The sequence below is a fragment of the Grammomys surdaster genome, unplaced genomic scaffold (assembly GCF_004785775.1).
Source record: "Grammomys surdaster isolate TR1022 unplaced genomic scaffold, NIH_TR_1.0 150, whole genome shotgun sequence".
Taxonomy (NCBI): Eukaryota; Metazoa; Chordata; class Mammalia; order Rodentia; family Muridae; genus Grammomys; species Grammomys surdaster.
The window spans coordinates 8,239,995-8,266,666 of record NW_021604608.1 but is presented as its reverse complement, the minus strand read 5'-3'; the positions used below and the strand labels follow the sequence as shown (position 1 = coordinate 8,266,666).

General features: G+C 46.3%; 1 protein-coding gene across 1 annotated transcript in view; it reads right to left on the bottom strand.

The window, feature by feature from the left end:
• Positions 1-7,779, bottom strand: part of Slc34a2 (solute carrier family 34 member 2) — a 19,708-nt gene extending 11,929 nt beyond the window's left edge. Inside the window, exon 1 of the mRNA XM_028765328.1 lies at positions 7,760-7,779. The gene's annotated coding sequence lies outside the window, so the exon portion shown is untranslated. The remainder of the gene's footprint in view (positions 1-7,759) is intronic.
• Positions 7,780-26,672: the final 18,893 nt, after the last annotated feature.

Sequence of the window (26,672 nt, the reverse complement as noted above, 5' to 3'; positions counted from 1 at the left end):
AAGGAAGGAAGGAAGGAAGGAAGGAAGGAAGGAAGGAAGGAAGGAAGGAAGGAAGGAAGGAAGGAAGAGAAAGAAAGAAAGAGAAAGAAAGAGAAAGAAAGAGAAAGAAAGAGAAAGAGAAAGAAAGAAAAGACAGACCTCCCTTATCCTGATCAGTTCTCCTGAGAGGGCTTCCCAGAACCAAGACCCAACTGATACCTATTTCCAGCTTACAAAGCACAGGCACTACCAAGAAAGGGTCATCCTTGGGACCTCAAGTTCTGCCTGTTCTGAGATATGGCCTAATACCTATTCATTGAATAGAGGACAACACAGACCAAAAGATATTTCCTGCTCAGTCATTTACAGATTTGTAAAATAAGAAATGGGGAAGGAAAGTGTGTTCTAATAAAAGCAGATCAGGGTGTCACAGCAGGTCAAAAAAGGTGGCCAACATAGGCAAGTGTTCTTTACTATGAATAAGAGGCACAGTGTGTCCTATCCTAGCATGGTTGCAGTAGGGTAACAAAGATCCAAAATCATTCCCTAGGGTTCAGAGTGGGGATGAGATGCCCACATCTATCCAACTTCAGACTAAACGGGCTGATTCTAGCCATGTATACGGTCTATGATGATTCTGAAGCCAGCCTGACTACATAGGAGGTTCCAGATCAGGCTCAGCTATAGAGTAGGACACTATGGTAACACACACACACACACACACACACACACACAGTGCAAGGTGATAATCCTGGGCTGTGGAGCTAGCTATTGGTACAACACTTGTCTAACATGTCTAAGATCAGCAGCAACAACAAGAAAGACAGTTGTATTGGTTTGTCACACACTTACCTCTCTATGATGTGACCTCATGGTATTTACACAGGAAAAACACCAAAGCTCTCAGATGGGAAAGCCAGTTATCTGAGAGTCTCCCACTCCAGAGTCTGTATACACCACTCCCTGAATTAATGTCAGGCAGAGAACTCACTAGGACCCTGTCTTTGGGAGGTGAGATTGGGAGGGTTGTCAGTTCCAGACCAACATGGGATAATGTAGTGAGAAGATACCTCAGCCCCTGCTCTCCAACAAAACAGGAACTCCCTGGCCTGTCCATCCTGACAGACGGAGAAGGAACGAACAGGGGTGTCTGAGTCAGCATCAGGGATGAAATGGCTCAGACCAAAGGTGCAGCACTTGCTAAGTGGGGAGTGATCTTGCCAAAGCTCACATGCAAAACTGGAGCCGATGGCCACTTCCAGAGCACACAAAGCTGGTAGGAGGAGGGGAAGACTCTATGACTCAGAGGTCAAGCTAGAGCTTCCTGCCTGCCCTAGGTGAGTGTACAGGAGTAATGTCCCACCTGCATTCTCCCCGGGGCTATCAACCTGTATAGTGTTGGACACCTGCTGCGGTCTCAACTTCAAGTTCACCCCAACTTAAGCTAATTCTTCACCTTTCAGTTGAGACACATGGTCCCTCCAGTGCGACGTTCTTGTTTTATAACTCTTGCTATCACTGTCCCAGACTTTCAAAGCCATCCATGACTGCTCCCAAATCTCCCAGGCCTATTGACTCTGCCCAGAAGCACTTCCTGCCTCAGTTTAGATACCATCTCACCAACCAGGGACTCTGTAGCTCCCAACTGGAAGTCTCAGTTTCCCTAGTGTGACTCTACATCTCCCAAGGATCAACTTTTCTAGCATACAGTTGTGCTATATAGACACCCCCAAATTCCACTGCCCATTGCTGTCCTCAGTTGATGCCTCTCTCCTAGGTGTGCCTCCCCCAGAGTGGTCCTTCCACTTTGAAGTCTCACTTCTATCTTGACGGTGACAGTGCTTCACTGCTCAACCCACATCCTCCCTCCTCTCTGCTCTGGCCTTGCCCTTCTCAGTCCTGGCACGTGCCAACCGAATGACTCATCTGGCACTTCATCACACACCAGAATGACATCTCTTAATTCATTTCTAATAACTAGGACCATTTAATGAGCATCAAAGAGTTGCCCAGTGCCACGCTGGTACCCGACATCCATTCTTATTCAGGCTTTATGCACAAAGTAGGTGTTGGGGGTGGGGGGAACACTACTGCCAAAGCAGCCTAGCCGCCATGGAAGAGACACCCTTATACAGTCCTGCCAGTCTGGGGCCTCACCCACAATGTGGAGTCACATCAACATGCCTTGTCTTCCCTCTAGTGTAATTTTACTTGTGGAATTGGGAAAGGGTGGCAGACCATTTACTGGTATGATCTCCATTTCCGGTGTTGTTTTCCTAGACATTGACAATAGTGACATGCAGGTCAAGGAACTGAGGGATATTTAGCATTACCCACGTCTCTACTAAATGTCATGACCCCTTCACCCCAAATTTAACAATATCTTCAAATATTGTCAAGTGTCCCAAGGGACCATAGACTAGTATTCCAGAGGAAAGTTGGAGTTTTATATTACAACTTCCTGGATTCACTAGGTAGCTTTCTTTGCTTCCAAAACCTTGGGTAAGGCTTTGGCCTGTATGTAAAATGACAATTGTGACAATGGGGGTTCTCAGAATGGCGTCCAGCACACTGTAGCCCTTGTGGTTATACAGTGTCTTTCTAAAATGACCACAGGAAGATTTTTCACTAGGATATAGAATTAAAACTTCAAGCTGGGTGTTGTGACTAACTCAGGGGAGAACTAACTCTAAGACTAAGCATTGAAGCTCACCCCAATGGCAGCACTCAGGTGGAAGAGGGAAGCTTATCTGAGTTCAAGGTCAGCCTAGACTACACATAATCCCAGGCTAGCCAGGAGTACATAGTGAGACCTGGTTTCAGATACCTGCCCCCAGCCCCCCAAAAAGCCACCTTAAGATGGGCAAAGTAATGAACTCCTATAACCCCAGAATTTGAAAGACCAGTGTAGGAAAATGGCAAGCTGTAGGCCAGATCAGGATAGTGAAACAAATATTTAAAAAGCAGTATGGATACACAGACAAACCTTTAGGACTGCCATGAGCTAATTGGGAAATTACCAGAGGAATGAAGGGGTCTCACATAAGGGGTTCTCTATTCTTGGAGGCACGCTGAGAAACTTCTAGAGCCATTTCCTACTTCTAATAATCTGGAAGTGAGGGACTGTCCTGCTCCTGAACTTTTACCTCACTTCCACAAATAGAAAGTAAGCTCTCAGAGGGCAGCAGCCGGCTCATTGCTCTTCCAGTGCCCAGTGATGAACCTAGCCAGCAAATAGAAAAGACAGTACTCTGGGCCTGCTGAGGCAATGCAACGATACATGCCAATTGTGACTAAGTAGCAGTTCAACCTGAGTGAGGCTGTCCCTCATCACATAGGAAGGTTGGATTGGCTGAGATTTGTTGGCTAGAGCAATTATTCCCTAGAAACTGTGGCCTCATGCCACAGCCCGCCAAGGAACTTGCCACAGCAGTCAAGTGTGACTCGGGTGGTTATTTCCCTGTTAGGATATGTTCTGTGACCAGATTTCTGTGACTGACCCAAACCCAACAAGAAAGAATGTCCCCAGTCTTTGTGGCAGGTCTTCATTGTCTTCATCCACTTCCAGGGCCGTTTATTATTAGTTTATGCCGAAAGGGAGATGGATTTCTGCTGATTACCTGTGCTCATTCTTGGGAAACTTCCTTATTCTGAACATTACTTGGCACAATGCTTCCACTATGAAGCAATCTGGTACTCGATAGCTGGGGCTTTTTGTCTGTCCTCCATCACCTATTAGGCCAGATTCTGGTAGATCAGGACAGGATCCATAGATCCACACGCTTGGCACAGCCATCTTGGGCAAGCCCTGGAAGCATCCCCCCAGCCCACAATCTTCGGCCATTCCCTTCCTTACTCTCCGCCCTCACAGCTGCATGTGCCCTGAACGTCGGAAGTGTATGACAACCGGCAACCATCCAGCCACGCCTCTCTGGTGCTCTGGTACACTGGCTCCATGCTCTCAGCCTCTTATGCAGGATGGATGAGCCAGAGCCTGCATCTAGGACTCTGGAGCAAACAAATAATACCCTACAATTGGACCCTGGACTAGGTCATCATTCCATGGATCATCCAAGTCCCTGCAAGTAGCACGTCTCTGGCACACAGCTGTGAGACCCAGAACCTTGGTGGAGGTGGACTCACTAAACATCTAGGCTTCAATGTCATCATCTCAAACCTGAAACAGTGTCGTATTCCTCCCAGAGAGCTCTCTTATGAAGATTGATACCATGTGTAGGAGCACATGGTCTGAGCAGCATCTGGCACAGTCACTCAACTGGGAAACTGAGTTACACCATGAACTATCCTTAAGTACTACATGGTGCACATGAACCCATTACTGCCAGCCTTGGGCACAATAAGGGCTCCAAAGGACATTAGTGGTATCTTGTGACCTGATCCTTCGAAGACAAAAAGAAGGAAATAGAGGCAAAGAGAACAAGGGAAGTCACACCACTGCCTTTGGGGTGACATGACTCCTACAAAGAAGGAACTTTTCTTTCCAGGGTACAATAAAGAAGGCAAAGTGGAAAAAAAGTCACACAGCCCTGTATGTGAGAGAAAGCAGGTGGAGGGAAGGAAGAATGGAGGGGAGGAGGGAAGGAAAGAGAGAGAGAGAGAGAACACCCAGGGATACACATTCCAAAGCCAGAAGCCTTTTCATACACCATAAACCTCACAGCCAGGAGTCATTGGGAAGTCTTCAGGCCCCATTTAATCACCAAAGACTCAGGAGCACAACTACAACTGCAGGAATCCCACTCCTCTGTCCCTGACCCTATCCCCAAATACAGTGATCAAAAAATCTGTTATGAGCCAGGCAGTAGTGGCGCACGCCTTTAATCCCAGCGCTTGGGAGGCAGAGGCAGGCAGATTTCTGAGTTTGAGGCCAGCCTGGTCTACAGAGTGAGTTCCAGGACAGCCAGGGCTATACAGAGAAACCCTGTCTCAAAACAAAACAAAAAAAAAATCTGTAATGGCTGGCTGCTTTCCCCAACAAAGACTTCAGACCCAACTGTCCCCCAGGTATGACTTCTGGGAGGAGGACAGAATATTAAGCAGGGCAGATAGAGGGATTCCATGTGAATCTAAGGTCACTGACCCAGAGACATGCCACTCAACCTGCTTCCTGAAAGGCCTTAACTGTTGGGCCCCTCCAAAGGTGTCCCCTATGTCCACTGTTCTCTCTGCTTTCCTGTCCAACACCATGTTCTTTCTTGCACTCTTGTTACCTGCCAGAAGCAGCAAGCAAGGATGGAGAGATACTGCATTAATTTCCCAACAAGACCAAGAATGATCACAAGGTCCCTGGGTCCTGAGGGCACCCCAGGCCCACTTCTGCAGAGCTGGCTGTGAGCCTCACTCTTGGCTCCATTTCCTGCAGCCACACACAATGCCAAGAGGAACTTATTCCTCCTGGCAGGCTCAGAAGGGGAAACTTCTGGGCTCTTCTAGGACTCAAACAGGGAAACGTGAGGTACCTGGCAGTCACCCACGCCCTTCACTTTGCATTCTTTGGGCTTCTCCAACCAGGACCTGTCTGGGACTAGCTGTTTTCTGAGCTCGCCTAGCTAAGGCCCAAGGATGAAAATGTGAAATAGCCCAGGTCAGTGGCCCTGTGTCCTCTCACCAGGTATAGCCGTAGCCTAAGAAATGACCACTGAAGTAAAGGAGAGTGCTTGTCACTGACAGGTGGCCCAATGTCAATTCTGACTCACAGGCTCAGGCTTAAGCCATGTACATATATTAACTCCCTTAGTTGTTCAGCATTTTTAGGGTTGTCTATTGGTGGGGGCCCGATGCACCATATAATCCACAGAACTCAGGGCAATCCTCCTGTCTCAGGTGCTCCAAAGTAATGGGGTTGCAGGTGTGTAGCAAAGTCATCTAGTGGTGGTCTTTTGAGACCAACTTACCACTCTACAGAGGGAGAGATTTACTTTATGCTTATCGGTTAGTGCTAACTGTAGGACTATGAGAGAGAACCAGAGATACAGAAAAAATGCTCAGTCAGAATGAACCAGCTTCGGAGAACACCTAATGTTCTCAGGAGGCCTGAGGAATTGTTACACTTTGGAAGAATGACCCAGAACTACCAAGGGTAGAAGAGCTGCTGCCCCTTAGCTTCCTGTAAGCATCAGAATAATCCCCTGAAGGGGAGGGATGGAGTGAGCAGAAAGGTGTGGCACTAGCGCTGCATGCCTGAAATCCCAACACTGCAGAAGCTGAGGCAGGAGGACTGTCACAAGTCTCTGAGGATGGTCTGGGCTTAAACACGTACTTGGGGGAGGGCAGCTAACTGCTCTATGTCTTACATTGGAGAATGGCTTCTAGTTTTAGATTTTAGGTGAAAGATACTAAGTTATATTTCAAGACATTTTAGCCTATTGCTATAAACTTGGGCTCATGTAAACTGCCACAAGACCTTTTTAAATTTGTAAAGTAAATTTCAGTCAGGTGTGGTAGGTCAAGTCTATAATCCCAGCACACACTTGGGGCGGATAACTAATTATGGTAATGGATAACTAATTCAAGATAATTGGACCTACATGAGACAGTCTGAAAAACCCAAAAGCTAGCTATGTAGTTTAGTGGGACAGCGACTCCAAACATAAGGTTCTGAGTTCAGCCCTTAGGTTGACAATGTGTCCTGTGGCTGACCTGTAAATTTATTATTCTGCCCTGTTTAGGGAAGTTAAAAGCTAAATTTATAAACATGTGACAATCTTTATTTGAAATCTAGTATATTCCAAATCAAGTCCCCCAAATACTGTTTTCTTGGGAGTCTTTTGTTTCTCAAACTCTGGCTATTCTGTGCCTGGCAGCTACAGTCATGGTACCCTGGAGAGGTAGGGGAGGAGGGAAACTTGTGTAGCATCCAAAACTATTACAAAGCCTGCCCTTCTTACCACCATTTACAAAAGCTTGTAAAACAGAAAAGGTCATTATCAGCTGGCATAGGATAAGACAGTCTCTCAGTCCCAAACAATGCCCACTGTAGGGAGGCTCAGGTTTTCCAGAAATGCCTAACAGGGAACAAGTTTCAGTCTACTACAAGACAGGAAAGGAGACGGATGACAGAGCCACCCTGCTAGCACAAAACTCTCCTGGAAGATCCCCAAAAATACAGGACCAATGATCCATGGGTTTTAAGAAAATGGCCACAGTATCTACGGCAGGTACCTGTCCCCATGGAATTTGAAGTCCAAAACAGGCACTCCTCTTTCTGGCCTGAGCCCACTGTCTCCCCTGACCCTGTGCATGTCTCTCTGCCTTAAGGACCAGAAATCAAATCCTAGGTTGAGCTAAAGACATCTACCTGAATGGCAAAACCCTTTGGCCAAGTCCCCCCAAAAGGGTCAGCATCCTGCAGCAGCCAGAACAAACCTAGAATTTGCAAGAAAGACCCAGGTGTCATGAGGAGGGCCACTGCACAGCAGGGACCTAATGGGAGTCACACAGGTAGTAACCCAGACAAAGCGTGAGGCCAGCCGGGTAGAACCTCTCACCCCAAGCCACAGACACAGCTATCACAGAAGCTCCAGGTGAGCTTGTCCACCTACACTAGTTTTAAGAGTTGTCCTGACAGCAGTCACAACCATCTTTAAAAAAAAAAAAAGTTCTTAAAAGTTTAGGAAGATGTGTTCTTATATCCTCTGCAGCCCAGGGCCAGTCAAGTCCCTTGAGGGGTGTCTACAAGAATGAAGTCACTTAAAAACTCAGTGGAGATCCTTGAGAGCAGAAGCAGCCGGCAGCGCGGTAGCGGCGGCGGTGTACTCACCAGCGCTCCCTTCGCAGGTAAGGGACAGCAGGAGGCACCCAGGTGGAGCGCGGCTGAGCGCCCGGTATATATACAGCGAAGGTGTTGCGCAAAGAGGCCGGCGGCAGTCGCTGTCATCACGCCCCTCGCACATTCCAGGACCGCCTGCCGCCGCCGCCACGGCACTGCCTACCTGCCGGCTTAGTGAGCCCATCGCCACCTCGAGAGCTACGGGGAGAAACCTCAGACCAGGCCCGCAGTAGGAACGGCCGAACGGCCTGCGCCCCGGTGGCGCCCCGCGCGCCCCGAATCTCTGCCTCCCTCACACGCGGAGGTTCTTGCGAATGCCGGCCAGCTGTGCCCCCTGCCCTCTGCCTCGTTCTCCCAGTGAGTCTCTGGGCCGTTCTGGCTGTCTCCGGGACTGGAGAGGTTAGATACTGAACAACAGATTGTAAGTTCAGGGACAAGATTCTTCACAACACAAAGCCAGGATTGTTCCAGGTGCCTCTGCCTTGAGACCTGTCTGGCCTGGGCAGTTAGAACAAGGTCAGCATGGATCTCAAGACTGACAGCTAGGGAGTGGCAGACCTAGAAAAGGGCTGCTGTCTCTGTGTAGGTGCTCTGGGTCAGTCTGTTCCTCCACCACCCCTCCACCCCTCCACCCACTGTAAAATGACCGGGAGATCAGCCCCGGGAAGTCCCCCGGGCTAATTCTGAAAAGGATGGAAACTGTGGATTTAGCCTCAGATCAGAGCTTAAAAGCCTTGCCTGAGGCCCAGGAGTCAAGATTAAGTAAGACACGGGGTAATGGCACAGGCTCACAAAAAGCAGAGCTAGCCCGGGTCTCACTCCTTTGCCTCAAGCTCCAGGTTTCCAAGTACCCATAACTAATGTTTGGAAGTGCTGCTCCCAGATAAGCTGTCAGGATCTTAGCTGCCTGTCTTGAATTCCCTGCTCTGCCACCTTGCTTTTTCCTCCCCACTTTTCTCTGGTGTGAAATGTGTGCCCTTGGCTCACTGCACTGTCTTAACCGGCCTTGCATTTCAAAGGGACCTTTCAGTGTTGTGGAGGGATAGGAAGGTTATGAGGCTTATCACAGGTGCCAATACTGTCTACAGCAGCACAAAGCACCGAACTCAGTTGGAGACAGGGAAGAAAGCTAACCCACGGGGTGGCCCTGTTGAGGACTAGTGTTTGCTCTACAGGGCAAACTAGGGAGTACACAACAAGCACCTCTCCAAGAGCACAGGCCTGCAGAGTAAAAGGAGTCCACCCCCACATGATTGAGGAACTCAGCCTTTCCTGTAACAAGTGGTGGGCAGGGCAGGCTGCACTCTCCACCCACTCTGTTCCCAGGAACCCTGAGGTCTTCACTCACTGGTCATCTATCCCGTGACCCTGCTTTGAAGTGGCTAAAGGCTTTCCTGAGGTAACTGCCATGCCCCTTGCTTTAAAATCACTTCCCAAAATGCAGCCCAGGTGGGAAGATTCGCTCTTGGAAAGGCTGCATATGTTCCAGTAGACAGGGGAAAGTCAACCAAAGAGATTTCTACAAGTATTTACGGCTCTCACCTCAGGGTGGTGTCTTCTTGGTTCTAGCTTGACTACAGTCCTTCTCTGCGGTGTGTAAGTGTGTCTGTATTCACTCTCACCTCTCTTTATCAGAACATGGTCTAGTAAAGAACACTACCATGTTTTCATTTCATCTCTGATACATGATATCTTCCTTTAGTAACATAAAGCCTATGTTTACATACAAACTTCTAAAACACTATCACTAACAAACATAGATTACCCCAGCTAACTTCTGATTACTTTATGCAGCGCTGTGAGGTAGAATTTGGCAGATCATGTCATTAATCTGAAATAGAGGTCCAGATCATCATCTCCATGCTCCACAGAGTTCTGTGTAACTGTTACAGGCCCAAAATCTGACAGTTTAGTGGGATGAAAACACTTAAAATCACATCATGGATATTTGTGTTTTGTGGTTTTGTTTTTACTGGAAAAATGTGCACAGGCTGATACTGAGTGGAACATGTTTGATTTCTCATATAAAAACATAAGAGGTTTGGGAAACCATTTGTAACCGATGCAATGGAGCGTGTGCTCTATGAACAATTTGTAGTCAGGGTGCTAGGAAATGGCTAAGTTAAGATATAACCAGTTCATATCGGCAAGTTTCCCCTATTCTTTGAGACAGGGTCTAACTATGTAACCCTGGCTGTGCTGGAACTCAGAGACCAGCCTAACTATGCCTCCCAAGTGTGAGGATTAAAGGTGTGTGCACCAAACCCAGCTTATTATCCCTATTTTAAAATATGCTTTTCCTTCATTGAACCTTTGTTTTACGAGGAATCCAGATGTGCTGGGTAGAAAGGACCCAGAGTCAAGTGTGCTGGCTCACGTGTTATCTCCCAACTAGCAAGTAAAGGCACAATTAAGAAATTGAAGGCCTGCCTAAACTGAGACCATGTCTCAAACACCATAAATGTATAAATGGACGACACTTGATTCACAGCAATACCACAGCAGTGTAATCTCAGTAAATGGATAGCCGTCAAATAGGAACAAATGAAATGGAGGCCCTGCCTCTTACACATGTAGTGAATCTACAGCTGCATGGCAAAGGCATTATAGGCAAATATTCCTTTAAAACAAGGAAGCCAGAAGTGGCGGACACCTCTACTGGAGTGGTATAAACAGGAGAATCAGGTGATCTTTGACTAGATAGCAAGACAGGTCTGGGTTACAGGAGACAGTGTCTCAAAAAAAAAAAAAAATCCTGGTGCTGTGACTTTCATCCCAGCACTGGGAAGCAGAGGCCAGCCTAGTCTCTAAGTTACGGGACAGCCAGGGCTAGGTAGATAGACGCTGTCTCAAATGTAAACAAAGACAAAGACGAGGACTGGAGATGGTTTAGCACTTTTTGTACTTACAAGAGCTGTTTTGGGTTCTCAGTTTCTACATGGGATGCAATCATCTGTAACTCTAGTTCAAGGGGATCTGAGGCCCTCTTCTGACCTCTGTGAACTCATGCACGCACACTCACACTTCACAAAAAAACTAAACAGAGAACACACGGACTGGACAAGCCAGCGTGGAGTGTAAGTCATCGGTAATAGTAAAGCCAAAGAAAATGCATGCACATCAATCAAGAAAGCCAGGGCAGCCCAGCACAGCTCTGAATAGCTTCGATCCTCATCCCCGAAGAGGAGGAGAAATTGAGAAAGCACTATAATTATTAACTTTTGTTGTTGTCAAAGTGGCCAGATGACAACTTATTCAAGTAAAGAAAGTGCATCTTACCAACACAGTATTTAATTTAAAGCAAAGTCAGGAGAGTTTCTAATTGCTCCCGTTAATTAAATTCCCCAAACCAGCCTGACTGACCTTTAACAGGAATGCATGCTTTCGTTGTATAACTGTTCAGTTCAGGAGCAAGGACATACCACCCAAGTCACTCTGCCGGTAAGAACAGTATGGACTGCCCAGGCTCACTAGTCTTAGGAATGGCCACTTCCTATGTGATCAATTCCTAAGTTTCACTAATTCCCTTTCTGTATATTTTGATTTGGTTGAGACCAAGTAGTGATGCACAGTAGTCAAGTCAGGCCTTGAACTTGAGCTAATCCTGCCTCAGCCCCCCCTTTGGATGAGATGTGCACCACCACACACTGTTTAAGCTTTGCACTTTGGATTACAATAATAATAATAAGAAGAATAATAAGAAGAATAATGTGGTAGGGCCTGACCTAACAACACTGACACTGGGTGGCTCTACTAAGTTCCAGCGCAGAGGTCAGTGGGTTCGAACTCCTTGCTGGCTGTCACATGAAAAGCCCTGCTTACTCTGCTCAGGACACACATGTTAAACGTTAAGTTTTCCACTCAGTGACTCATTTCTTCCCACAAGATAAGTTTATCACCTCCATTTTATGGATGAGCAAATCGAGATAGCGATTGTCTCGCCCAGAGTCACAGTACATGACAGAATCTAAACCAGGCCACCATCAGACTCCACCAGCGGTTTGCAAGGTCATCTGAAATCTAAAAGCTACAGCTTTCTGTTGCCATCTTTGCAACTGTATTTCTAATACAGTTTCTTATAAACTAAGCCTCAGTGTTACAACGTGCTTAGCCCGCCATACAGAATAAGAGTCGACAGATATGAACACCTGTAGCCCAGCTACTCGGGAGTAGCACAGGAAGAACCCCCATCTCATGACAAACTAGAGATGTTTTCCTGCCGGGAACAAGCAAATTGAACAGCTCTACCATCAGTTACTAAACCTACAGGCACCTCGTCAGTGTGTGTAAGTATCTCACAGCCGTTATTCTGCATAGGCTGTGTGTGTGGCTTCTTGTTCAGTCCTTACTGCATGATGTAATTAGTGCAATGTGTGGTGGAGGAGAAAGTTCCCTGTCTCAGCAGCACCCACAGAAGCCATCAACAGTGCCATTTTCCTATTCCTCATCTATTATAGTCGTTCACAGCTCTGAACACTGGTTAGAAACCATCTGCAATTGAATTTCTCTTCTTCCCTATGGAGTCTGGCTCCGCGAAGCCTCAAGAGTTATGTATCCTGGAACTCACTGTGCATGTTTATCTAAGAACACGGTACTAATCATTAATTTTAAAATGATCTCCCTGCCAGGACTATAATCCTAGCGCTAGAAAAACTGAAGCAGGAGGACTGATTTTGCTTCACGTTTGAGGCTGAACTGAATATCTGGGCAGCAAGAGTTAAAGATATTTTTAAAAAGAAAAATATTCTTATGTTTTGCCTTAGGTCTCAGAGCCCCTAATACTACTCTAAGAAAAAAAATATTTTGTATTGTTTTAATATTGTCTAAGGGGATGACTACCGGAGAGAGCCTAAATAGATACAACTAAACTCCCCACACTTCTGGAGGCTGAAGGAAGAGGATAAGTCCCCGGCAAGCCTGGACTCCACAGTGAGGCGCTGTCTAAATAAAATCATTGCCTTATTTACATTGACATATAAAAATAGGGTATACTCTCAAAAGAATGCTAAGCCCTAACTGGCTGGCCTTGAACATCTTTCAGCCATAGCCTCTTAAGTGCTGGCGTGATAGACACGAGCCATCCACTCTGCACATTAAGACAAACCCAATTATAATCTCCAGTATGAGATAACCAAGGCTCTGCCCTCATGAATGAATTAATCTATCCATGCAATTAGTGCATTAGTGGCTGATGGGTTATCTGGAGAATGGTCTACAATGAAAGCCAGTTTGACTGGGCCTTGCCAACAAGGCCACCAAGATGAACCCTGGACCAGAACTATGAACCAAAATAAACATTTTCTTCGTGACTAACGCAGTGTGTGATATAACTGGCAGCAATAGAAAATGGACCAAGTAGACAATGTATTTTCTGTTTCCTAATTTCATGATGAAATCAATAGTTCAAGCCAACCATGGGCAAGGAGTACCTCTGAATAGCTCTGGCTTTTACATGGATAGATTAGATGATTGACCAAGGATAGGAGGGAAGATTCATATTTATCATTAAGAATCCTGTATTCTGCCTGGCAGTGGTGGCCCACGCCTTTAATCCCAGCACTTGGGAGGCAGAGGCAGGTGGACTTCTGAGTTCGAGGCCAGCCTGGTCTACAGAGTGAGGTCCAGCACAGCCAGAGCTACACAGAGAAACCCTGTGGTGGTGGTGGGGCGTGGTGAAGGTGGGAAGTCACAGCAGGTGACAGAAGAAAATCTTTTTTGAAAATGCTGGCTGCTTTAGGAGTCCAGCCAGCCAGCCTGGCAGGTGAGGAAACAGCAATCCTCCAGGCAGTCAACCACAGATCACAAGGGGGTGCTGTGCTCAACCTGGGGGGAGAGAAGAAATCCTGGGTGGAGCTGGGCCCTTCTCAGGGCAGAGACAGCAAGATCTTTGGACTTTACTGAAGAAGCCAGGCACCCAGGCTTTGAGTTTAAACACATAAATAAATGCACGCTGCTGGGTGTGGTGGCTCATGCCTCGAGTTCTAGCTCCAGGGGGGGAGTGGAAGTTGAGGATTAGAGTTCAAGATTATCCTGGATCACATTGTGCCTTTCAATTCAGGCCAGCCTGTCTCAAAAAATGTGCTGGGAGTGTGGCCCAGTGGTTAAGCACTTGCCTGACATGTACAGAGTCTGGGGTTTAATCCTTAGTACTGAGAAATAAATGAAAAAACTAAATGATGGGAAAGGTAAATAAAGTAGGTGTGGACTGCCAATGTTGGTGACCCCATGTCATCTCAGATGCAAATGGACCTTGGCCTGTTTCTGGTCAGCATCTCTGGGACCCTCTTCTCTTCTTGCCTGTTTGCTAAGCCCCTGGCTGGAACTTCAAGCTCTTTAAGAACTGGAAATGACTGCCATGTGAGAGGGAAAAGGCCACCCACAGCCAGGCTCTAGTGTCTCTTCCTCGGTGCCGCACCGCACCCTCTGAGTCACCAGGCCTGGGAAATTCCCAGGATGGAATGAAATGGCAGAGCCAGGATCAGCTTTGCTCACTCTAAACTCTTGGGTTTGGAAGGCAGAAGATGGAGATAATGAATGCTGTCTGCATGGCTCCAGCTAACTCAGTGGGCCAGGCTAGACCTGCCTGTTGGGTCTCCTCTGAGGATGCTGAGCAAACTCTTGGCCCTGTTTTCTCCCCTGACCACAGACAGTGGCTGCAAGGGGCCTGGAGTGGATTGTGTCATAAATGCCTGAGACAGTGGCTCCCAAGAAACCACCACACTGGAGCAAATCCACTCTGAGCTCCTACATTCTCAGGAGCTTCTCCCAGGCCCTGTGGCAATTTTGATACTCTTAGAATGATTGGTCAGGCTTACTGCCAGAGAATCCATCCTCTTAGGCCAGAATTCAAGAAATTGACAACGACCACATTACATAGTCACAAGAAAGCACCAGACTTCAAAGAACCAGGCTTAAATGAGGCAGCGTGAAGGGGAGAGAGCACAGGGCTGACAGAATGGTCGTCCATTTTCAACCTCACTTGGATATGTTCATAAATATGCAGAGACTATCCTGAAAAGCAGCTCTCAAAAGTGTTCTTGGGAATGCTCTCTGGTAGCGGGCAAGGGGTGGCTGCATTTTTCCATTTGTTACTGCAACATAGATTTCAGGGCAGCTCACCAGCAGATGACAGGTAATCGATTCAAACACGTGAGATGAGGCAGAGCAGTGTCAGAGGGGAGGACTGGGAAATGCAAGCACTGGTCGCACACTTGCCTAGCATATTCAAAGCCAGTGTTGACCTCCGGCACTAAAGAGAGAAGCACCAGAACATTTGTAATTTGAGCTAAATTTTTTGAGTGAAAAAAGAAACAACAGAAGTTGCTGGTGGCTCATGCATGTAATCTCAGTATTCAATCTAGAGGCAGGAGGATCATGAGTTAAATAAAAGCTGTAGCCATCTATCTATATAGCAGTTTCTAAGTCAGCCTCGGCTCAGTTCTGCCCTAGCACTTATGATTGGGAATCCTGGCGCATGCGCTTATCTGTGAGCCAGAACCCAAATCTCCCCAACATGGATTTCTAGGGTTACCTCGATGTACACCCAACTCCACCACTTTCTCCTCCAAATCCAATGGCCAAAGGACAGAGTCCTGATCAGGTTCTGTCCTTTCCTAAGGCTAAACCTTTTTATTTGCAGAGCTCTGGGTCTTGTTACCTACAAAGCAAATACTCTACCAAGCAACAACCCCCAGTCCTTCTAACTATCAGAATACAGTGGAAAATCTCCCACCTCTACCAGCCAGGGCCTTCCTGCTGTTCCTCAGACTCCCTCTTGTACACTGTCTCAGGGCTATTGACCTTCCTGGTCCCATTCTCGGATGGTTCAATTTCCTTGATGTTACCAGCTTTCTTAGGTTACCCCAACCTTGCTTGAGGTAGAAGATGACTTGAACTCTTCCACCTCCCTCCATCTCCCAGTCCTTGAAGGGTATACCTACCTCTTGAGAACACTACTCTATGTTTTACATTCTCTATTGTTGGTAGACCATAAGCTCCTTAAGGCTGAGGTTGGCTCACAGGCAGTGAGCACTCAATGCTATGCAGGTATACAGATTATATATATATATATATATATATTCCAAGCTACACAGAAGACTGAAACAGGAGGATCAAAGTTCAAGGCTTGCCTAGTTCACAGAATGAATTTAAAGCCAGCCTGGATAACTGAAATCTTGTCTCTAAATAGATAAAAGATGCTGAGAATATGGCTGACTGATATACTCCTTACACACATACAGTCACACATAGACACAGACACACACAGACTTGAAATATATCCAATCTAACTTTTGAGTGGCCAGATGGTAGCTGATAGGGAGAGCATAGGAATAGAAATGTGACCCTGGGGGCTAAGTAGAACACATCTCCTGCACTGAAGCATTTTAAATTCCCAAGCAAAAACAGATCTAACCCAAAATACCCCTTACAAAACCCAGACCACTGTATAGACTGGGAGGGAGTGAGAGAAGGTGAGAGGCATCACATGAACTTAAAACTTATACCAAGGAGCTTCAGCATCCTCCAAACATCACCCAGACACCATCCTCTCACCTGATACCCTTCTCTATGATCCCTTGTGAGGACAGAGACTCACTGAAATCTCTTACAAACTCAGAAAGCCCTCAGTAATGTACACAAGAAGGACTACCTTGTTCAGCGTGGCTCCTGTAAAAGACAGTCATGGGGGCCACTTGCTTTATACATGATATATTTATGGTCCTTGGCTTGCTCACCCACCCCATTTCCAGTCAGATAGTGCAAAGAAAGTATGAATTCTCCCCTTTGGACCAAAGCTAGGTTGTTTTGGTCAGTGTTTTGTTTTAAGATGTATATTATAGCTGGGCAGTGGTGGTGCATGCCTTTAATCCCAGCACTTGGGAGGCAGAGGCAGGCGGATTTCTGAGTTCGAGGCCAGCCTGGTCTACAGAGTGAGTTCCAGGACAGCCTGGGTTATAAAGAGAAACCCTGTCTCAGAAAAAAATGCGCATATTTAAATATATATATATTTAAGCAAGCATCTAACCCTGGACCCAGGCATGGTGGCAGATGCCTGTAATCTCAAGTTTTCTTAGGTGAAGGGAGTATCAGCTATAGCCTGAGCTACAACATCTTTCTTTAAATAAGTCAGATTACCCTAATCTCACATTTTGTGGGATTTTAGTGCTTTTAGTGTTGCCCCCACTGACTCAGAGCTGATAAGCAACCAGAGTGCCCAGATGGAACCTTGTAAATAAGACTGATCTGTGTAACATCAGCATGGCGTGTCATTTGCAATATGATGTGTCATTCCTTGTAACTCCTGTTTCTTGTCCCTCCTGAATTGTACTGAATATTATTTCTAGTTTTTATTTATTTACTCCCCCAACTCCCAAGACAGAATTTTTGTGTAGTCCCAGCTGTCCTAGAATTCACACTGTAGACCAGGCTGGCCTTGAACTCAGAGATCTGTCTGCCTCTGCCACTCAAATGCTGAGATTAAAGGTGTGTGCTGCCACCACCACCCAACTTCTTTTTCTTTTTTTCAAGAGTTTCATGTAGCCCAGACTTCCTAGATAGTAAACGATACTCTTAAACTCCTGATCTTTCTATCTCCACTCTGGGAACTGGAATTATTAGTGCTGAGATTATAGGCCGCTAGGATTACAGGCATGCACGCCCATGCTTGGTTTACATAGTGCTAGAGGTTAAACTCAGCCGGATGCTCACGCATGCTAGGCCAGTGCTGCCAACTGAGCAATCCAACACCACCACCACGTTCAGGGTCCCATGTATCTCAGGCTGGCCCAAGACTCTGTAGCCAAGGGTAACCTTAAACTACCAAACCTCCTGGCTCTGACTTCTCTTCCTCCTTCCCGCCTTTCATGGAGTTGGGGACCCTCTGCTGCCAACAGGCTCTGTGGATCCATCCCAAAGGAGGTAGCCCCACAACCACCCCAGACATCACTACTTCCCTCCTACTTAATACCCGAAGAAGGGCAACGTGACTATCAGCTGAGCCAGGATTCCAAGCCATGCATGAACGCTAGCCTCTATTTAACAATCATCCCTTCTTCTGAAGGATGCAAAGACCTCCCGCTGAGTAGGTACAATCTGTACAGAAATAATATTTCCCAAAGATAGAGTGACACGACATGGGGATAAACCCTGGGATTTGAGTTGAATCTTCTTTAATCTTCTGCCACCCGGGAGCCTGGAGCTATCCCCCATCCTCTTACAGACTGCCTACACCACACAACCAACCAGGGATGACAGAATCCTGTACTTTTCCCATCTGAACCGTTCAGGCCACACACACACTGTTAAATTATCTTCTGATTGCACCTCCACTTCTCAGATAAACTCAAAGCTCGGGCCGTGTTCATGTTCTGGCCCAAATTTCAACCTTAGTTTCTGTGAATCATCAGGAGACAGAGCCCTAACAGCCAACTTCTTATAGGCCTAGGCACGATCAGGGCAACCCTTTCCTTAGCTCCCCAGCAGGCTGCCTTGAGGGGTGGCTTATAGCATAAGAACACCCCTATTACACCAAGCAAAGGTACTCCCCCAAAACACATGCAAAGCCATCATGGTTAGAAAACAGGACAATTTATCTCCACTGTGCCTGCCTCAACCTTTCACACACAGAACCTCCACTTTTGCAAAAACCATTGCTAAACAGAAGCCATTGCTGAAACCCTCAGCCCATAGCTTTTGTACCTGGAGAGCTGGAGCAATCCTGGGAGCAGTCGGAGAGCTTGGAGCAATCCTGGGAGCAGTCGGAGAGCTTGGAGCAATCTTGGGAGCAGTTGAAGAGTGAACAACCACTGAGAACTACTGTCAGAACCCACCATCAGGCACTAGCTTTTATACAGCCAGGCTAAGCTACGTAATTTGGCCACGCCCTCAGAGCCAGAAAGCCCTACCCAGATTTAATCTTTTTTTTTTTTTTTTTTTAGAGGAAGGGGCAGTACTAGTGAATGCTCTACTACCAAACTATGTTCCTAATCTCAATCTGGTTTTAGATTTTGTTTGTTTCGGATCTCATTATGTAGCACTGGCTGGCCTAGAACTCCAGGCTAGTCTTGAATTTATAGAGTGTTAGGATTAAGGACCTGTGTCACTAAGGATTTTGGTTTGGGTTTTGGTTTGTTTTGATTCTTTGAGACAGGATCTCACTACATAGCTCTGGAGGACCTCAAGATCACAGAGATACACTTGGCTCTGTCACCCCAATGTTGAGACCAAGGCATCCACTACCATGCCTGGCTAACATTATAATTTACTTTTATTTTTTACTTTATATTCATTTATTTATTTATTTTGGTTTTCCGAGACAGGATTTCCTTGTATAGCCTTAGCTGTCCTTAGCCTAGCTCTGTAGACCAGGCTGGCCTTGAACTCAAGAGATCCCCCTTCCTCTGCCTCCTGAGTGCTGGGATTAAAGGGGTGTGCCATCATATCCAGCCCAGACCTTTACTTTTTTATATTTTAAGTTACATTTTTAGTTGACATACAAAATAATGGGTTTGCTACATATACGTGTTTGACACATGTATGCCGCCGTACCTTGCTCACAGACCACTCTTCCATTGCCCTCGTTCCTTGAGCACATATTAAAACTCCCCTGACAGCAGAGGTTGTTTGAAGTATTATTGAAGAAATAAACGGTGAGACAGCTACTCTCCACTGTTGTTATTAATTCAAGTAGGTACAGTTGAGGGGTGATGGAATGAAATTTATTAAGAAATGTAAAGAAAGTCTGGCAATGGCAGTACACACCTTTAATTCCACACTTGAGAGGCAGAGACTGACAGATCTTGGTTCAAAGCCAGCCTGATCTTCAGAGAGTTCCGGGATAGCCAGGGCTATGCAGAAAAACTTTGTCTCCAAAATAAACAAACAAAAATCATGAAATAGTCATTACAAAATAAGAAACAAAGAAGGAGGAAAACTGTTCTCAGAATAATTGAATGGTGCCTTCACACCTGGGAAGATTGTAGCACATTCATTGGATGAAGTAGACTTTCATTGAGTGAACTAGACTTTCATTGGGTGAACTGGGCTTTCATTGGGTGAATTAGAATGCTTTTTGTCACTAAAAATGAACATTTCAGAAAAAATATATAGCAACATGATCCAACGTAACCAAGAAATTATACAATGAGTCTGAATGTGGTCCCCTCATGCTGCGGTAGATTCCTGGACAGAAGCCTAAGCCGAGGTCCCGGCGTTAGCAGGGGTTGCAGTTGTAAGTGCCCAAAAACTATTTTTGGTTTTGTTTTCAGTGTCTCACTGTGTAGCTCCAGGCTAACCAGGAAGTCTTCTACCATGAACTTATGTCAATCCTCCTGCCTCAGCTTCTCACTGCTGAGGAGCATGCACCACCAACCCAGCTCCATAAAAGTCTGGAAACATAAAGCCTTTTTTTAAAAAAAAAAAAAGATTTATTTTTAATATTTTAATAAATATGTGTGTGTGTGTACACGCACACATGTGTGCTGGTGCCTGTGGAAGCCAGAGGCATAGGACCCCAAGGATCTAGACTTACAAGCACTCAGGTCCTCTAGAAGAGCAGGAAACAGTCTCTTTCTCTCTCTCTCTCTCTCTCTCTCTCTCTCTCTCTCTCTCTCTCTCATTTTGGGGTTTTTGGTTTTTGTTTTGTTGTTTTGTTTGTGTTTTTTCTAGACAGGGTTTCTCTGTGTAAGCCCTGCCTGTCCTGGAACTTACTCTGTAGACCAGGCTGGACCTGAACTCAAAGAAATCTACCTGCCTCTACCTCCCGAGTGCTAGGATTAAAGGCACGTATTGCTAAAAGCTAGGAAACACTCTTAATCACTGAGCTATTCCCCCAGGCTCTCTCTGCACACTTTTGGAGGCAGGATCTCAACTAATCTAGGCTGATCTCGAACGTGCAGTACAACCTAGGATGACCTTGAGCTCTTGATGCTCCTGCCTCCACCCCTGAAGCTGGAATTACAGGCATGTACCACCACACCTGCAGTGTGGTGCAGTGAGGGGGATAGAATCCAGTGCTCTGCACGTGCTAAGCCCTCTACCAACTGAGCCACATCCCCAGCTCCCAGAAAACATTTTATTCGCTAAAGCCTTCATCCAACCTCCAGCTATTAAAAAAAAAAGGGTTTGTTTGTTTGTTTGTTTTGTTTTGTTTTAAAGTTTTTAAAAGAGATGTCAGTCAGGTGTGATGGCACATGGCTTTAATTCAAGCTTTTGGGAGGTAGAGACAGGTGGATTCAGGGAACCAGAACAGACAGGGCTACACAGGAAATCCCTGCACCTCAAAAAAAAAGGGGTAGCAGGAGGAGGAAAGAGGGTCACCAGGCTTGGTAGTAAATTCTCAGCACTAGGAAGGCAGAAACACAGGGATCCCAGGACTCACGATTAGCCTAAACTATATAGCAAAGTCAGAGACTAGCCTGAGCTACTCTGGATCACACCTCAAAAGAAAGGAAAAATGACTACCATGACCTGGGTGATATAATTGCCTAGTATATGGGCGGAAGCTTCAGGTCCACTTCCTACTCCCTGCTTGTCCACCCACCAACCCCAAAAGAAAAGTCTAAGTGAAGAGTCTCTTGCCTACCCTAAAATCTGACTTTAATTTAGAGGAAGGTCAAAGTGGCTGGACCTGAGTCTTTCCCTAGGACTACACTGCTGCTGTGGCTACTCTACCTTCATCTGTTGTCCACCCAAGGTGTCCCCGTTATCTTGTCTTGCATATGATATCAGTGTTAAGAATGACACCAATGGCTGGTTCAGACGGGGGCTCCGAGCCAGGCACAGCTGAGTCCTGGCCAACTGTGTCAGCTATCCCATCCCTTTGGCAGCCTCAGCACCGTACAGTTTCCACCTGCAGGAGACAGAAAGTACAGAGAAAAACAGCTCAAGGAAACTGGGTGACTGGCCCAAGAGCATTCAGCTGATCCGGGTTGAATCAGAGACATGCAAATAGCAATCCTTCAGAATCTGGAATGAGTTAAGAGATGAACGAGTCAAGTAATAACACCCTTAAGGACCAGGAAAGGGTCTCAGTGATAACACCAGGGCGTGGGCCACAGCAGTTTCAACATGTTCCTAAAGTCTAACCTACTCCTTTCCTACCAAATGTGAATGATTGAATTTTTTTAAGACTTATTTTTATGTGTGTGAGTATTATGCCTGCATGTATTTCTGAGCTCCATGTGTATGCCTAGCATCTGTGGAGGTCAAAGAAGATCTCAAACTATGGATGGTTATGAGCCATCTTGTAGATGCTGGAACCAAACCTGGGTCCTCTGCAAGAGCAATCAACTGCTGAGATGTCTCTCTAGTCCCTGGTGTGATGATATTATGAAGTAGGGTCTTGTGTGGCTGGCCTAGGCCTATTAGAAGCCCTCCTGGCCCAGCCTGGAAATGTTGGCACCACAAACCTGTTCCCACCCTGGCTAAAAGGGTCTAGTGTAGCCTGGGTGAGCCTCAGGCTGGCTGAGGTTGGGCATAAACTTGGAATATTTTTTGTATTTGGTTTGGTTTTGGTTTTGGTTTTGGTTTTGGTTTTGGTTTTCAAGACAGGGTTTTTCTGTATAGCCCTGGCTGCTCAGGAAAGGCTCTCTCTGTAGACCAGGTTGGCCTTGAACTCAGAGATCTGCCTGCCTCTGCTTCTCAAGTGCTGGGATTAAAGGTGTCACTATCACATGCTAAACTTGGAGTCTTAACCCTTCAGCTTCCACCTCTGGTGTGGCTGCTGTGTACCTCTACCACCCCAGTGTAGCCATTGTGAATGGTCAAACTCTGGGCCTCTGATATTCCTGACTTGCCCTCTAGTCACTGAGCTATGTCCCTAGCAAAATCATGGTTCCTGAGTTAAAACCCTCTAGCTGGGTTATAGCTGTTTGCTTGGCATGTGTGAGGCCCTATCTAACACTACAAGACAGAAAGAAAGAAAGAAAGAAAGAAAGAAAGAAAGAGAGAGAGAAAGACAAAGAGAGAGAGAGAGGAGAGAGAGAAGGAAATCATTGACTTGAGACCATCTCAGTGACTGATAAACTCTTCTTGTTTCAAAAGGGTAAGGCAATGTGGGAGGGAACAACTGCTCCCAGAGGACATTTGGAAACATGGAGGCACTGTTGCCTGTCATAGCGGAGGACAAGGGCTCCTACTGTTACTAGCAGGCAGAGGCTAGTGGTGCTGTGCAGATCCTAGAAGGGGTGGAGGTTGCCCCTAAAATTTGTCCCTAGAGTCAGCTACATTCCACCCCATTACTCCTTTCCATTCCTACTTCAAAACTGACAGGGTAAAAACACGGTCAGTTCTTATCGCAGAGACGGGAAAAGGGAATTCAAGGAAAGTTAAATGATTGTTTTCTTCCTCAGGTCCTAACAAAAACAGATTAAGGGAGTTGGACAGATGTTTGAAATACCTGGGATGACTTCCTGGAGCCCAAGTGAAAGACGAAGCTCCTGGGGACAGAGAAATTCCCGTGACTACTTGCCTCTGCCACACATGCTGGCCTCTGTGATCGCTACCAAAACCTGTCAGCCAGCAATCAGGGCCTGAGACTAAGCTCTGGTGATCCCAGGGGCTTCTGGGCTGTCACATGTCCTCTCAGTGTCAATTTTTCACCAGTTTTGACAATTGTCTCTCTTGAAACTCTTCCTGTCTCTGGTTCCTGTGATGTGTTTCATTCATTTCCTCTAACAGCTCCAGGTTCGGATCACAGTGCAACTGGCAGCTTGGTGACCCTGTGACTTCTCTCACTCCTATGAGCAGTTCTCTCTGCTCCATCAAAACACAACTCAAGGTCACAGCTTGGCACTGGTGAGTCCCTTACAGCCTTGCTGCAGTAGTCAGCATGGCCACAGATTTATGTGACCATGAATTCAGCAAAGCCTGGAGAGACACAATCAGGCAGGAGTGGATTATCTAAGGCCTTGGGGCCCGGGAGAGATGAAAATCAATTAAGAGAGAAGAAAGAAGTTCTTCAAATTTACAGCCTTTCGGGTTATACAGAGAGGATACTTTTAGAAGTATCCGAAAACTAAAACAAATAAGCAATAAAAAAATCAACAAAATCCAATTTAATTTTAAAAATGCAAAAGAAAGAAAGATGAAAATAAAAGAAAGAAATCAAGAAAGATGAAAATTTACAATGCTGCCACCTGGATGGAGGGGTGAATCAGCAAGTGAGTGAGAAATCCCCCCCTTAGGACTCCAGGGCCTTTGACAGGACTGTGAAAAGGCTTCAGCCGGCATCCAGCCGGATGTGGGTTTTTTAAATTCTTTTATCAACGAACAAGTTTAGTCCTATGGGAGATTCAGAAATAAGCAAAGTAGCAGCCATGGTGGCGTGTGCAAGGAGACAAACACTGAAGAGGGTGAGACAGGAGGATCAGGAATTGGAGGCCAGCCTGGGCTACAGCTTTAGCTGGGCAGTGTAGCAGGAGCTTGAAACTCTAGCACTTGGGAGTAAACAGGAGAGATGCGGAGCTCAGGGCCATACTGCGCTATACAGCAAGCTCCAGACCAGGCAAAGCTACAGGAGTCCTTTAGTTCATTAACAAAATCAAATAACACCAGAAGAGATACTGTCAGCTGGGATGGTGCCAGCACACAGGAAACCGAAACAAGAGGCACTCATCACAAACTTCAGGACAGCTTAGATGACAGGGTAACAGTCTTATGAAAGAAAGATAGAATAGTAAAAATATTAACATAAATGAGGATATACCCCTGTTGATAGGCACTTGTCTGGCATACAGAAGGTCATGAGTTCAGTTCCCAGCGCCACATACAACAAGGCTGGGTGGCACATATTTTGGTTGTGTTTTGATTTCTCCTAACAGGATTCATAGACCAGGTTAGCCTCACAGACTCACCTGCCTCTGCCTGAGTGCTGAGATTAAAGGTGTGCACCACTACCCCCCTGCTCATACTTGTAGTCTGACTACTTGAGAGTTGGAGGTAGGAGAATTAGAAGTTTAAGGTCATCTTCAGTTACCTAGGGAGTTGAGATCTCATAACGAACACACACGGGTGTATACACACACACACACATACACACACACACACACACTGTAAACGAGCTTGTGGCTGTAGCTCGGTGTAAGGTACCGGCCTGACTGCATGAAGTCCTGGGGTACCATGAGCTCCCTAGTACCACAGAGAAAGAACAAAAGAAAAACTATAATTGAAGTGTATGATGTAAGTTGTAAATAAAAGACTTGTAGCGTTGTTTGTTCAAGCTGTGTCAGCGGGTTTATAAATGATGTAAAAGTACCTATAAAATGAGTTTATGGTGTTGGGATGTAGTTCAGTTGGTAGAGTGCTTGCCTAGCATGCTTGAAGTCCGAGATCTAATACCCAGCACTAATTTAACTGGGTGTGGTAGTGTATGCCTCTAATCCCAGCACTCAGGAAGTATAAGCAGGAGGGTCAGAAATACAAATCCTTCTCAGCTCAGGATTTCAAGGCCAGTCTGGCTACGGGAAACCAAATCTAGAGAAGGAGGAGGAGAGGAGGAGAAGGAGGAGAAAGAGAGAGAAGGAAGGAGAGGAGGAGGAGGAAGAGGAGAAGGAGGAGGAGGAAGAGGAGGAGGAAGAAGAAGAGGAGGAGAAGGAGGAAGAAGAAGAGGAGGAGGAAGAGGAGGAGGAAGAAGAAGAGGAGGAGGAGGAAGAGGAGGAGGAAGAAAATAGTACTGGGAGATGGTGATGACTAAGGAGGAGGGGGAGAAGGTAGATAAGGAACTGAAGATGGCTCAGTGGGTAAAGGCACTTGTTGACAAATGGATGACCTGAGTTTGACCCCCAGGTTCAATCACATAGTGGAAGGAGAGAACTCACTCCTGCAAGTTGTCCTCTGACCTCCACATGCATGCTATGGGTTATTCATAACACATAAATTTTTTTTATAGAAAGAGGTATAAATTAATTAATTAATAACACAGTTTGTCCTGGGACTCACTATGTTGGCACAAGAATCCTTCCTTCCTGCCTCAGTTTCCAAGGGATGACTGTTAGCCTCCATTAGCCTGGGTGTAGGGACTCAGATCTGGATGTTCCTGTCTTATGGTAAGCTTATGTTGGAGGGATGCAGACACAATGTGCCAAGGAATAGGAGCAAAGGCAGGTAAGCACTGAGGTGCTTGCCATTATGAAGGTGTGCCCATAACGCAAGGCACAAGCAAGCTTTGTAACCTTAGATGTTAAATGGAGAAGTTCACAGAAAACCTGAACAGCTAGGGCAGCCCCAGGTGAAGCCAAATCCACCTTGCTTGCCAATAGAAGGAAGGAAAGACATACAAGGGACAGGTAGGAATGTAGCCTGAACAACTGAGAGGTGATTCTGTTAATGGGAATGCAGAAAGGAAGCAGAAAGGTTCGGGTCAAGAGGTTGGTTCTCTGAGATCCCATAATGAGCTCTGATAACTCTCAGGCAAGTGGCAAAGCCACTAATACAGCACTTAGACCTTCTGCTATCTCAGATCTAGAGATGGAAAGTGGATACAAAAATAGACACCTGAACAAAAGCCAAGTCACTCTGGATCTGTAACTGCAGCTCACAAAGAAGCAGCCTTTGAGCATCCTTCCCGGAGGGAAGCGGCAGGTCCCTGTGGCAATGGGTGGGAGGCTGTGTAGGCTCTGGCCTCTGAGTCTCTCCTGCAGAGTCTGTGATGACTGCAAAAGTAATCCAGGACTTCAAAGAGGGAGAGAGGGGTCAAGTGAAGTTAATGGAGAAGGTGTCTTCTGTCTCTGTCCCTTCCCAGCAGGATCCTCCTCTGTGCCAGTCGAGCCTTTTTCCCCTCTGGGACATGACAGCTTTGCCTTGGCATTGGATCTTCAGTTTTCCAGCACATGGCTTCTCAGAGCCTTTCCTGATCTAGCATGTCCTCTCCCCTACAGCAACCAAGAGAAACACTTCAGTGTCTCAT